The sequence below is a fragment of the Nicotiana tabacum genome, chromosome 5 (genome assembly GCF_000715075.1).
Source record: "Nicotiana tabacum cultivar K326 chromosome 5, ASM71507v2, whole genome shotgun sequence".
Taxonomy (NCBI): domain Eukaryota; kingdom Viridiplantae; phylum Streptophyta; class Magnoliopsida; order Solanales; family Solanaceae; genus Nicotiana; species Nicotiana tabacum.
This window is the reverse complement of record NC_134084.1, coordinates 111509964-111525618: the sequence shown is the minus strand read 5'-3', so window position 1 is coordinate 111525618 and position 15655 is coordinate 111509964.

Below are 15655 nucleotides of genomic sequence, written 5' to 3'. Positions count from 1 at the left end.
ACAGTAAAACAATCTAAGACATGATTAATAATACGAAGTAACAGATAATATCGATAAAAATGCAGAAGTACAACCCAACACAGCCCTAACCGGGGTGTCACAAGTCATGAGCATCTATAAAACCTAATACAAGTCTGAAAAGTCTACGAACTGTTACAAATGTCTGATAAGAGATAGAAATGATAAAGAGGGAGAAACACGGGTCTGCGGACGTCAAGCAGCTACCTCATGAACTCCAAATGTCTAACGGGAGATCTCAACTCGCACTGGCAGGATCAACAATGCCTGAATCTGCACACAGGGGTGCAGGAAATAAAGTGAGTACTCCAACTCAGTGAGTAACAAATGTAAATAAAGACTGAAAGCAAAAAATCACGTAAAGCACAAAGCATTCTATAATGAAGCAGTAAAACCATTTAAAAATCAGCGATTCAGTGAAAGCTAGGTAAAATCCTTTGTATCAAATTTTACTTCCTGAAAAGCCTTTTTTAACAATTAAGCAGGTAATTGACAAGCAATTATGAAAAATAAACACATAAAGGTTCGCCCCTCGGGCACAGTATCAACAAATCCGCCCCTCGGGCAACATCTCAGAACAGTACCAGCCCCTCGGGCAATCACATAGAACAATACCAGCCCTCGGGCTCAATCTCACATCACAATAGGTACCCGCGCTCACTAGGGGTGTACAGACTCTTGGAGGGACCCCTTACAGCCCAAGCGCAATATCAAGTCACCTCGTGGCATCATCACTAGGTCCTCGACCTCATATCAATCAAGCAACCTCGTGGCGTACACATCTCAGGCCTCGGCATTATATTCAGTATCAGTATTTCCTCACAACATAGGTCATCGACCTTACTAAGTCAAAATCTTCACAAGCCCCTCATGCAATAGTAAAACAGTGTTTCTCAGCCCAAACATCATTTAAAATATCATTTAAGTAATAAAAATGAGTAAACATGGCTGAGTATGAAAATAGTGGGAAAATAGCATGACTAAGTTCAAATATAAAGTCAAACAGTGAAAACATATCAGTGAAAAGCCCCGAAGGGTTCAAATAGTTGGCACGAAGCCCAAATAATGATGATAGCAAACAGTTTTCAATCAAATACGCGGTAAAACCATCAATCGGGACGAACCAAGTTACAATCCTCAATAGTGCACAACCCCACGCTCGTTATCAAGCGTGTGTCTCACCTCAATATAGCACTACGATGTGCAATCCGGGGTTTCAAACCCTTAGAACATCATTTACAATCATTACTCACCTCGAACCGGCTAAATCTCTAGCTCGTGACGCCTTTGCACCTCGAATCGGCCTCCACGCACGTCGAATCTATCCAAAATCAGAACGAGGACGTCAAAATATGCTAAGGGAACGAAGCCAACGCGAAAACAATCAATAAAGGGCACAAATCCCCAAATTACCAAAATCCGACCCCCGAGTTCACGTCTCGAAATTCAATAATTTTTACACCAATAGATTCCTTATCTCCCCACAAGTTCATACATATCAAAAGTTCACAAATCCGACCACAAATGGTTCTTCAAATCCCCAATTAAAGGTCTCTTAAATTCAAGCCCTAATCCCAATTTTCCTTCCTTAATCTCCACTAAAACTATGATTAAACAATGAAAAAATGATCTTAAACCCAAGTAATTAAGCTTAGGGAATTTACCCAACTGATATCCTTTGATTCCTCTTGAAATCCTATGCATTAGCCTCTTTCCCGTCTTCAAAAATGATGAACTTAGCAAAATTTCGCTAAGGAGACAATATATACCTTCTGCTCAGACCTTTTCGCATCTGCAGTCCCATACTCACTTCTGTGGTACCGCATTTGCGGTTATTCTCCTCTTCTGCGGAAATCAGTTAAGTTCCAGCCATCCACATCTGCGGTTCCTCACCCGCATCTGCGACATCGCAGATGCGGTTCTCCTAGCTGCTTCTGCGGTCCCAGTCAACATACCTCTGGCCGCTTCTGCTGCCCCTCGCTCGCATCTGCGGCGCCGCACCTACGGTCCCCAATCCGCAGGTGCGAAAATACCAGAAGCAGCAATTCAGCAGCTGCAACAACAATCCAAACTTCCCGTTAACCATCCGAAATCACCCCGAAGCCCCCAGGACCTCAACCAAAAGCACAAACATATCCTAATACCTTATTCAAACTTGTTCCAATCATCAAAACACCTCAAACAACATCAAATCCCCCGAAACACATTAGGTTCAAGCCAAACTTCCTAAAATCTTCCAAATTCTGCTTTTGATCAAAAACCAAACCACGTCTGAATGACCTGAAATTTTGCACACACATCCCAAATGACCCAACGGAACTACTGCAACTCTCAGAATTCCATTGTGACCCCTATATTAAAATCTCGCCTACCAACCGGAAATCGCCAAAATATCAACTTCACCAATTCAAGCCTAAATCTACTCCGAACCTCTAAAACCCATTCTGATCACACTCCTAAGTCCCAAATCACCTCCCGAAGCTAACCGAACCATTGGAATTCACATCTGAGCCGTCCAACATACAAGTCAATATCCGGTTGACTTTTTCAACTTAAACTTCCTTAAAAGAGACTAAGTGTCCCAAACCTTACCGAAATCATTCCGGATTCGATCCGACTAACCTGATACCACATAACACGGATAACAAAGCATAAAGAAGCAGAAGTGGGGGAAACAGAACGGTAACTCATGAGATGACTGGCCGGGTCGTCACATCCTCCCTAACTTAAACAAACGTTCGTCCGTAGACGAATCAAGAAACATACCTGGAGCCTCAAACAAGTGAGGATATCTGCTCCGCATCTCCCGATCGGTCTCCTAGGTAGACTCCTCCACGGGCCGACCTCTCCACTGCACTTTCACTGAAGCTATATCCTTTGACCTGAACTTTCGAACTTGACGATCCAAAATAGCTACTGGCTCCACATCATAAGTCAAGTCATCATCTAACTGAACCGTGCTGAAATCCAGAACATGAGACGGATCCCTAATATACTTCCGGAGCATAGAAACATGAAATACCGGGTGCACACTCGACAAGCTGGGTGGCAAAGCAAGCTCATAAGCCACCTCTCCAATCCTCCGAAGCACCTCAAAAGGTCCAATGAATCGCGGACTCAATTTCCCTTTCTTCCCAAATCTCATAACACCCTTCATGGGCTAAACCTTCAACAGAACCTTCTCACCAACCATATACGAGACATCTCGAACCTTCCTATCAGCATAACTCTTTTGCCTCGACTGCGCTATACGAAACCTCTCCTGAATCACCTTCACCTTCCCCAACACATCCTGTACCAAATCAGTCCCCAATAGCCTAGCCTTACCGGGCTCGAACCAACCAACTGGAGATCTACACCGCCTCCCATATAAAGCCTCATATGGAGCCATCTGGATACCCGACTGGTAGCTGTTGTTATAAGCAAACTCTGCAAGCGGTAGAAACTGATCCCAAGACCCTCCGAAATCAATGACACAAGAACGCAACATGTCCTCCAATATCTGAATAGTACACTCGGACTGCCCGTCCATCTGAGGATGAAAAGCTATGCTCAACTCAACCTGAGTACCCAACTCTCGCTGCACAGACCTCCAAAACTACGATGTAAACTGAGTGCCCCTATCTGAAATGATGGAAACTGGGACACCGTGCAAACGAACAATCTCCCGGATATAGATCTCTGCCAACTGCTCTGAAGAATAAGTAGTACACACAGGAATGAAGTGCACGGACTTGGTCAGCCGATCCACAATCACCCAAATAGAATCGAACTTTCTCAAAGTCCGTGGAAGTCCAACAAAAAAGTTCATAGTGATCCTCTCCCACTTCTACTCTGGAATATCCATCTGCTGAAGCAAGCCACCCGGTCTCTGATGCTCATATTTCACATGCTGACAATTGAGACACCGAGCTACAAATCCCACAATGTCTTTCTTTATCCTTCTCCATCAACAGTGTTGCCTCAAATCATGATACATCTTCGTGACACTCGGATAAATGGAATACCGCAAACTATGGGCCTCCTCCAGAATCAACTCCCGAAGCCCATCCACATTGGGCACACAAATCCGGCCCTGCATCCTCAATACCCCATCATCACCAATGGTCACATCTCTGGCATCATCGTGCTGAACTCTGTCCTTAAGGACAAGCAAATGCGGATCATCATACTGGCACTCTCTGATGCGATCATATAAGGAAGACCGAGAAACCACACAAGCTAATACCCGACTGGGCTCCGAAACATCTAATCTCACGAACCGATTGGCCAAGGCCTGAACATCAACTGAAAGAGGTCTCTCTCCAACTGGAATATATGCCAAACTCCCCATACTCACCGCCTTCCGGCTCAAGGCATCGGCCACCACATTGGCCTTTCCCGAATGGTGAAATATAGTGATATCGTAATCCTTAAGCAACTCTAACCACCTTCGCTGCCTCAAATTGAGATCCTTCTGTTTGAACAAGTGCTGGAGGCTACGATGATCAGTAAACACCTCACAAGACACACCATACAAGTAATGTCTCCAAATCTTCAATGCGTGAACTATGGCAGCCAACTCCAAATCATGAATGGGTTAGTTCTTCTCATGGGGCTTCAACTGACGAGAAGCATAAGCAATAACCCTACCCTCCTACATCAACACACAACCAATTCTAACTCTCGAAGCATCACAATACACGGTATATGAACCTGAAACTGATGGCAGAACCAACACTGGAGCTGTGGTCAAAGTTGTCTTGAGCTTCTGAAAGCTCTCCTCACACTCGTCCGACCATACAAATGAAGCATCCTTCTGAGTCAACTTGGTCAAGGGCGATGCGGCATATATGAGAATCCCTTAACGAACCGGTGATAACAACCTGCCAAACCAAGAAAGCTGCGAATCTCTGTGGCTAAGGACAGTCTGGGCCAACTCTGAACCGCCTCTATCTTCTTCATATCAACCTGAATACCCTCGCTGGACACCACGTGCCCCAAGAAAGCCATTGAACTGAGCCAAAACTCACACTTAGAGAATTTTGCATAAAGCTTTTCCTCCCTCAATCTCTGCAACACAATTCTCAAATGCTCCGCGTGCTCCTCCTAACTACGCGAATACACCAGAATATCATCAATGAAGACTATGACAAACGACTCGAAATAAGGCCGGAACACGCTGTTCATCAAATGCATGAACGCTGCTGGGGCATTGGTCAGCCCAAAAGACATTACCAAGAACTCATAATGACCATATCGGGTCCTGAAAGCCGTCTTAAGAATATTCGAGTCCCTGATCTTCAATTGGTGATAACCTGAACGGAGATCAATCTTAGAGAACACTCTCGCTCCCTAAAGCTGGTCAAATAAATTATCAATACGAGGCAAAGGACACTTGTTCTTAATTGTTACCTTGTTCAATTGCCTATAATCAATGCACATCCTCATTGTGCCACCCCAAGGTGACACACTAGGTCAAATGAACCCCTTATCAAGGAGTTACTGAAGCTGCTCCTTTAACTTCTTCAACTCCGCTGGTGCCATACGATACGGCGGAATATAAATGGGCTGAGTGCCCAGCACTAGGTCAATACCAAAATCAATATCCCTGTCCGGTGGCATGCCCGACAGGTCTGCAGGAAACACATCGAAAAAACCCCTCACAACAGGAACAGAATCAATACTGGGAGTCTCAGCTCCGACATCCCTCACAAACGCTAGATATGAAAGACAACCCTTCCCAACCATACGCTGGGCCTTCAAGAAAGGGATCACTCTACTAGGAACATAATCAGTCACACCTCGCCACTCGATCCGTGGCACACCCGGCATAGCCAATGTGACTGTCATAGCATGATAGTCCAGAATAGTACGACACAGAGATAACCAATCTATGCCCAAAATGACATCAAAATCCACCATGCTCAATAGTAATAGATCCACTCGGGTCTCCAGACCCCCAATAGTCACCACACACGATCGATACACATGGTCTACAATAACAGTATCGCCCACCGAGGTAGATACATGAACAGGTAAATCAAGAAACTCACGGGGCGTACCCAAATAACGAGCAAAGTATGATGACACATAAGAAAAGTTGGAACCGGGATCAAATAATACAGAGGCATCTCTGTGGTAGACTGAAACAATACCTGTAATAATAGCGTCTGAAGCAATAGCATTGGGTCTACCTGGAAGTGCATAGAAACGGGCCTGACTGCCCCCTGATCGACCTCCCCCTCTGGGGCGACCCCTAGCTGGCTGACCCCCACCCCTAGCTGGCTGGGCGGGTGGTGATAAAGCAACTAGCACTGAAGTCGATGACTAACCTCTCTACTGAGGTGAACTAGCAAAACGACGAGGACGCTGCCTCCACATGTGACCCATCTCACCACACTTAAAACAACTCCCAGGTGCTAGAGAAGGGGCCTGAACGGAACCCCTCGCACCAGAGTGACTAGCAGATGCACTCGGCATAGAAGAGCCCTGAACTAATGGAGCACGGGTCGAACTCTGAGTTGGAAGGGCACTAAGTGATGACTGGCCCTGATGAGAACTGTGAGAACCATGACCTGGCGATGCCCCACGATAACCTGGGTGAGCTGGCTGAGTAGACCTGAATGGACGGCCTCTGCCGTACTGAAACTGACCCCTCGAAGGAGCACCACTATAGCTACCAGATCCTCGAGGACTCTTGGCCTTCCTTTCCTCTCGCTCCTGGCGACGAACAGACTCAATCTCATAGGCGATATCCACAACCTCCTCGAAAGTAGCACCAGTCACCCTCTCTCTGGTCATAAGAATGCAAAGCTGATAAGTGAGGCCATCAACAAACCTCATAATCCTCTCCCTATTTGTTGGGACCAACCAGATGGCATGACGAGCCAACTCGGAGAACCTCAACTCATACTGTGACACGGTCATCTCCCCATGACGCAACCACTCAAACTACCTACGCAGCTCCTCTCTGCGAGACTGCAGCACATACTTCTCCAGAAAGAGAACGGACAACTGCTGCCAGGAAAGGGGTGCTGCACCAACAGGCCTATGCCTCTCAAAATCCTCCCACCAAGTGAAAGCAGCTCCTGAAAACTGATAGGTGGTAAAAGTGACCTCGCTGGTCTCCAGAATACCCGTTGTATGAAGCATCCTCTGACACTTGTCCAAAAAGCTCTAGGCATCCTCGTCCTCTGCACCACTGAATGACGGAGGCTGAAGTCTACCAAACCTCTCCAACCTACGCTGCTCGTCCTCTGGCATGGCAGGAACTACATAATCCTGAGCAACTGCAACTGGCTGGGTTGGATATGCCCCCGGCATCTGAAGTCCCTGCACAACCTACTTAGATGTGCGAGCGGCGGGAGTCTGATTGCCTCCCCCAGCCTGCAAAGTAGCTACGGCTGTAGTGGCTGAAACCGACAGAGCTAGGCCAGTGCAAACTGGTAAGATCTGAGCCAAGGCCTCCTAAAGACCCGGAATCACGATGGGCACAGCTGGTGCCTGAGCTGGTGTTGCTGAAGCGTCCATAGCTGGGACTTGGTCCTAAATTGGGGCAGCTGGTGGATCTGCAGGTGCTGCCCTAGAGGCTCTACCCCTACCGCGACCACCGCTGTATCCTCGGCCTCTGGTGTCCACAGTTGGTGGTACTGGTGGTCGTCCACCCTGACCGGTAGCACGCGTCGTCACCATCTATGAGAGAATAGAATAACAGAAGTTTAGTACTCGGGTCAACAAATTCGCACGACAAGAATTTCAAAAATATGAAGTTTTTCCTAAAGGTTCTGCAGCCTTTCGAGGATAAATACAGACGTCTCCGTACCGATCCGCGAGACTCTACTAAACCTGCTCATGACTCGTGAGACCTATGTAACCTAGGCTCTGATACCAACTTGTCACGACCCTAACCTAGACCCGGTCGTGATGGTGCCTCTCGTGAAGACAAGGCCAGCCAACTATTCCCAAGTCAATGTTAAATAGTTAAAAAAAATAGTAAAACAGTCTAAGACATGATTAATAATATGAAGTAGTAGATAATATCGATAAAAATGCGGAAGTACAACCCAACACAGCCCTAACCGGGGTGTCACAAGTTATGAGCATCTATAAAACCTAATATTAGTCTGAAAAGTCTACGAACTATTACAAATGTCTGATAAGAGATAGAAATGATAAAGAGGGAGAAACACGGGTCTGCGGATGTGAAACAGCTACTCGTGAACTCCGAATGTCCGCCGGAAGCTCTCAACTCACACTGGCAGGATCAGCAACACCTGAATCTGCACACAGGGATGCAGGGAGTAAATTGAGTAATCCAACTCAGTGAGTAACAAATGTAAATAAAGACTGAAAGCAAGAAATTACGTAAAACACAAAGCATTCTATAATGAAGCAGTAAAACCATTTAAAAATTAGTGATTCAGTGAAAGATAGGCAAAATCCTTTGTATCAAATTTTACTTTCTGAAAAGCCTTTTTCAACAATTAAGCAGGTAATTGACAAGCAATTATGAAAAATAAACACATAAAGGTTCACCCCTCGGGCACATTATCAACAAATCCGCCCCTCAGGCAACATCTCAGAATAGTACTAGCCCCTCGGGCAATCACATAGAACAATACCAGCCCCTCGGGCTCAATCTCATATCACAATGGGTACTCGCGCTCATTGGGGATGTGCAGACTCCTAGAGGGGCCCCTTACGGCCCAAGCGCAATATCAAGCCATCTCGAGGCATCAACATTAGGCCCTCGGCCTCATATCAATCAAGCCACCTCGTGGCATACATATCTCAGGCCCTCGGCCTCAAATCAATATCAGTGTTTTCTCACAACATAGGCCCTCGGCCTTACTCAGTCAAAATCCTTACAAGCCCCCGGGGTAATAGTAAAACAGTGTTTCTCAACCCAAACATCATTTAAAATATTATTTAAGTAATAAAACTGATTAAACATGGATGAGTATGAAAATAGTGGGAAAATAGCATGACTGAGTTCCAATATAAAGTCAAACAGTGGAAAAATATCAGTAAAAAGCCCCGAAGGGTTCAAACAGTTGGCACGAAGCCCAAATATGGCATTCAACCCAAATAATGATGATAGCAAATAGTTTTCAATCAAATACACGGTAAAATCATCAATCGGGATAGACCAAGTCACAATCCCCAATAGTGCACAACCCCACGCTCGTCATCAAGCGTGTGCCTCACCTCAATATAGTACTACGATGTGCAATCCGGGGTTTCAAACCCTCAAAACATCAGTTACAATCATTACTCACCTCAAACCCGCTAAATCTCTAGCTCGTGATGCCTTTGCCCCTCGAATCGGCCTCCACGCGCGTCGAATCTATCCAAAATCAGAACGAGGATGTCAAAATATAATAAGGGAACGAAGCCCACGCAAAAACAATCAATAAAGGGCACAAATCCCCAAATTACCAAAACACGACCCCCGGGCCCACGTCTCGAAATTCAATAATTTTTACACCAATAGATTCCTTATCTCCCCACGAGTTCATACATATCAAAAGTTCACAAATCCGGCCCCAAATAGTCCTTCAAATCCCAATTAAAGGCCTCTTAAACTCAAGCCCTAATCCCCAATTTTCCTTCCTTAATCTCCACTAAAACCATGATTAAACAATGGAAAAATGATCTTAAACCCATGTAATTAAGCTTAGGGAACTTACCCAACTGATATCCTTTGATTCCTCTTGAAATCCTATGCCTTAGCCTCTTTCCCGTCTTCAAAAATGATGAACTTAGCAAAATTTCGTGAAGGAGACAATATATACCTTCTGGCCAGTCCTTTTCGCATTTGCGGTCCTATACCCGCTTATGTGGTACCGTATTTGGGGTTATTCCTCCGCTTCTGCGGAAATCACCTAAGTTCTAGCCATCCGCATCTGCGGTTCTTCGCCCGCATCTGCGACATCGCAGATGCGGTTCTTCTAGCCGCTTCTGCGGTCCCAGTCAGCATACCTCTGGCTGCTTCTGCGACCTCTCTCTCGCATCTGCGGCGCCGCACCTGCGGTCCCTAATCCGCAGGTGCGAAAGTACCAGAAGCAGCAATTCAGCAGCTGCAACAACAATCCAAACTTCCCGTTAACCATCCAAAATTACCTCGAGGCCCCCGGGACCTCAACTAAAAGCATAAACATATCCTAATACCTTATTCAAACTTGTTCCAATCATCAAAACACCTCATACAACATCAAATCCCCCGAAACACATCGGGTTTAAGCCAAATTTCCTAAAATCTTCCAAATTTCGCTTTTGATCAAAAACCCAACCAAACCACGTCCGAATAACCTGAAATTTTGCACACACATCCCAAATGACCCAACAGAACTACTGCAACTCTCGGAATTCCATTACAACCCCTATATTAAAATCTCGCCTACCAACCAGAAATCGCCAAAATATCAACTTCGCCAATTCAAGCCTAAATCTACTACGAACCTCCAAAACCCATTCCGATCACACTCATAAGTCCCAAATCACCTCCCGAAGCAAACGGAACCATAAGAATTCACATCCGATCCCTCCAACACACAAGTCAATATCCGGTTGACTCTTCCAACTTAAACTTCCTTAAAAGACTAAGTGTCTCAAACCTTATCAAAATCATTTCAGATTCGATCCGACCAACCCAATACCACATAACACGGATAACAAAGCATAATGAAGCAGAAATGGAGGAAACAGAGCGGTAACTCATGAGAGGACTAGCCGGGTCGTCACACAAAGCTTCAGCATAATAGTTCAACTTTCAAAGCTTAGTGTAAGAATTGCATCAATAAAGCTGCAGTCAGCTTGCTGTTTGATATTCCATTTCTGGATCAATCTGAATTCATTGAAAATATAATAAATACAGACAATGAATTATAAATAGATGAAAAAAGTTCTAAAACGTTGTTTCAACAAAAATGGCAGTCATTATGGGAAAATCAGCATTAAAATATACTACAAATTACAAAAAATGAAAAGTAGAATAAAGAATAGAAAAGAAAGTAGGAAGAAAGGAACACACAGGTAGCAGGAAGAAGGAGGCGTCTGATGTTGTAAAAATTAGGGTATAGGTTAAATAATTTTAAAAATATGGGTATAAGTTAAATAGGGGCAATTTTTACTAGTTGTGGCCAACTTTAGATAGCCACTTTATCTTTGGCACTTTCCATTTCTCTTTTTTTTCTTTTCTTCTTTTCTTTTAATCATTAGAGTATCCAAAATTTACTGGTCCGATTAATTAATATTTGTATCGCGTATTGCCTATTGGAGGGGAGTGCTCCTTGCTAAATATTTTCTATTTTCAATACTCGAATCCAAAACAGCTAGTTAATAGTCAGAGTCGGCTCTAATGTGTTGAGTAGTAAGGCTTTGGGGGGCCCCATTTAAAAAAAAAGGTTTATAGGTATTTAAAAGATAATATTTAGTACTTTTAATATAAAAGTAGAGTTTCAATACGGAAAAGGGCTAAAAATACCCCCGTAGTATCACAAATGATTTATTATCGAGCTCCGTTTACCTATTTGTCCGAAAATACATTCAACGTTATCTTTGGGCCTGATATTACCCCCGCGACTAACGGAGCCATCTGTGGTCCCCCCCCCCCATTAATGCATTGTCAAGATCTCATTAGGCCACGTAGCTATATGGCCCCAGGTCACTTACAACCCACCCCAAATAGCCACTCGCCCCATTTTTCCGTACAAACCATGGTAAAACAAATATATTTCACCTATCCTTTTTATTTTAACCCATTGTCTTCATCAAATTAGGGCAGATCCCATTTTTCTTCCTCCTCAAAATTGATTCCTCAATTCAGGTCATAATTGTTTTGTTCCATTCCTCTTCTAAACTTGCTTTTGCTTATAAAAGCTATTATTTTTTGGAAAATACAAGCCCACCATATCTGAGAAGTCAATTGCTTCTAATTCGTCTCGTCGATATGGTTGCGGGTTGATTGCTAATCATTTTGTGGCTAAGATTCCTACAAATGATGGATGTAGATTCTATGAATTCCCTCGTTTGATGAAGAATCGTCATATGGTCTTTGGGAATGGCGCGACCAAAATATGCCACCACATGTGACAATGGTGATAAGCAACTTGAATAACTCATTGAAATGTGTAGAAGTAGAAAGGAATTATTTGAAGAAGCTAACTTAGAGGATGTTGTTTGTCAAGACAAGGTAAAAATGAAGAACATTGTGGAAGAAATGGAGGGCATTAAATCAACCAATTTAGTGGTAGTGTCTATGATGGAGGATAAATTACGAAGAATAAAGCTTTTTGTTGTTATTTCGTGGGCTGTCTTTATTCTGATTTTAGTGGCTAGGAATTAGTGATGTTTGGTTATTTTTGTTGTCAAGAGCAATGTAATGGTTCTTTTGATTTTTTGATGTGTTTCAGTTTGGAGGATAAATGCAATATAATGTGTTTGGCTATTTTCGACCAAACACATGTTTGTTTCAGTTTCATATGTTTTCATTGAATTTAAGTTATTTTGTTCAAGTTGAAATGTACTTGAAATGTTCTTACAAGGAAACTGCCCATCTATTAACAGTATCATTTATACTAACAAGAGAAATGACAATAAATTTGGCACAAAAGAAGGCTAAACTATAGAGCTTAATTAAAGATGCAAACATACATTGTTGCTGGAATATTTACCTAACAAACATAGCTATTAGACAAGTAAATATGTGAGCCAAAAACTTACACCAATCTCATAATATTTACTTGTCTGTTAACATAGAAGTGAGTTACTTGTCTATTACAATCATCACAAAAATAAATTGTCAATTACTTGTCTTTCGATTTTTTTTCCTTCACACCCAGAAAATGAGTTCTGGTTATTGCTTGCTTGCCTTTTCAAGTAGTCCTTGTTGGAGAATATATCATATTTGTTGGCTGTGAGCCACCGGCGTGATCTCCTGTGAAGTTTATCTTCCTTGTCCCAGTATTTTGAAGTTTATTCTTCACTTGAAGCCTTGTCATAATCTCATAAACAACTTTAGGCCTCAATACTGGGTCAGGTTCAGTCCCAAAGTATGAATCAATTATTTTTTTTGGAGTGTACTTGGTTCTTTTTTGACTTGGTTGTTGACAAACATCACTGGCTTACTGAGCGGGAAGCTGACTAGACTAAGTTGCTTTCTGACTGGACTGAGAAACATCACATTGTTGTTGAGTTTCTTGTTGGTTGGACTAAGTAGTCACATTACATTGCTGAGTTGCCTGCTGATTGGACTGAGTAGTCTGAGTGTATTGTTGAGTTATCTGCTGACTGGATTGAGTAGTTTGAGTGGACTTCTGAGTTCCTGACTGAGGTATAAACCCAAGATTAGGGATCATAACAAACTCAGATGGTTCATTGGGTTCCTGCCTTGGCTGAGGTATCCCTTGTAGCTGCATAAGGTGAAATAAACCGGTCAGTGCTTTTAAACAAGCAGAAATAATAAGATAACTACTGTTAGATGTCTTTACTTTCATTGGACATTTTCTTTGACTGTGATTTTGTTTTACACAGTAACCACAATGCATTTTAAGGCCTTTCTAGAAGTTGCCCATGTGTCTTGCCTATTAATAGCATCAACTTTTTCTCTTATCCTTTTAACTTTTAGTATACCCACCATCTTTAACTGGAATGCCTTTTTTGAATACCACTAGTGAATCCCTGTCTTTAGATCAAGCTTCTTGTAATTGAAGGCCCTGATAGCATGAGGACATGAAATGCCAAACAAGTCTCATATCCTACATGTGCACTTCTGCAGCTCAAGAATAACAGTGTGTCTGTTTGCACCTTGTGATACTTCATAACCCCTCTCTCCATTGAAAAATGAAGCATAATCTTGTGCCATCTCTCTATAATCATTATAGAGCTCCATCGCAACTCCATTGCATTCGGACTGTAGTCATCTTTCCAGCTACTCATTTCATCTCCATGGTCCTTTAACAAAGTCATTATCTTCATATAACAAATAGTAACATTAAAACAATCACATTAAAAACAGATTATTTTAAAAAAAGTGGAAGGAAACAATATAATAAAATAGACTACTGTTAATTAACTTCACCTTCACTCTGATAGTGTCAAGCATATTCACAATGGGTTGTTGTCTGGTTTCAAGAATTCATGAGTTAAAAGACTCTGTGAAGTTATTATCCACAATTGGGTGTCCAAATATGCTCTACACCAGCTAGAGGGTGGATACTTCAACAAGTCTTTCACACAATCCTCAGATACTTTACCTAGTTGCCTAAACATATCCTTAAATTCTTCTTCATATGTGCTCCAGGTGTAGACATGTAATTTTTGACCCTCCCCAAGATTTTTTATATATTAGCACGTAAATATTTTATTTAGGCCTAATATCGCTATTTCAACTAATTTTGACTCATTTACTTTATTTTATTACAAAAAAATGAAAATTACAAAAAATAGTTTCATTAATGTTTTATAGTCATTTTTAATCTTGAAAAATATCAAAAATAGTTTTATTTTGACTGTCAGTCTTATTTTAATGGTTATTTTACATAAGTATGACTAATTAATTAATCAGATCGTATTTTAGTCCCGTTCGCGGGAAAAGAATAAAACTTGGGCTCAAGCAACCCATTTTTAGGCCTAATTTTGAACCAAACCCATAATTCCTAGGCCCATACCCCCTAAACTAAAAAGCCCTATAAAACAATTGAACTCTAAAACCTAAGGGGGGATCCGCCGTTGATACACCATAGACCCCCCTATACAGAATCTCTCGTCTTCCTAAGAACTAAGGGATACAAAAAAGAGAAAAATCTGAAGAGGCTACAGCAGCAAAAACCAAATAAACCCCCCATTAGATCTCCATCTCATCGACACCCCTAAAAACCCAGCGGCAGCAACTCACACGAACGACCCCAACTCAAAATCACCAAACCAGCCATCTACTGTTACTGTTGCGATCCCGTCTCACCACTATAGTCATCGGAATTGACCACCGGCGATGGCTGTTGTTACAGCTGCGACGGGGTGAACGACAATCCCTATCCGCTACCCAGCTCGCCGGAAAACGAGCATATCTACCCCTTCTTCTTAATAACCATCAGCAACCTAACGCCTCCCACAAAAACAACCAAACAGCCGCTCACCTTCCTTCACCAATCCATTCCATCACTGCTCTTTCGGCTTCAAAGTTTCAGAAAATTAGAGAGGAAAAGTATGTGAGTGAAGAATCGAGTTTCAGTGTCATTTTTCAATTTTGGTTCGTAAACGGGATCAAGCTGAGGTTTGAAGCCGTCGCTGCCCAAGGTTTGCCGATCGAGGTCTGTTCAAGGCTTTGGTTTCCTGTTGTTGCCATTCGTTTTGAGTTTTCCATTGCTGATTCTATTTGTATTTATTTCCACGGTCAATCGAAGCTCCAAGTCCCTCTCTTTCTCTTGATGTTAATTGAAGTATGATGGCAGACTGAATTTGGTTTGTCAATATTGAGATTCACTCACCTCTGTTTGTTTTCGGTTTCTACATGTGAATTGAGTCCTGAAATCTTCCTGTTCTGCAATTTGATATGAATTTGTCTAGTGTCTTCTGTTTTCCTCTCTGTTGACTTTTAATCACGTCTAAGAGCTTTTAGTTCTTAAGCTCATATTTGGTATGGTCACGACATAAT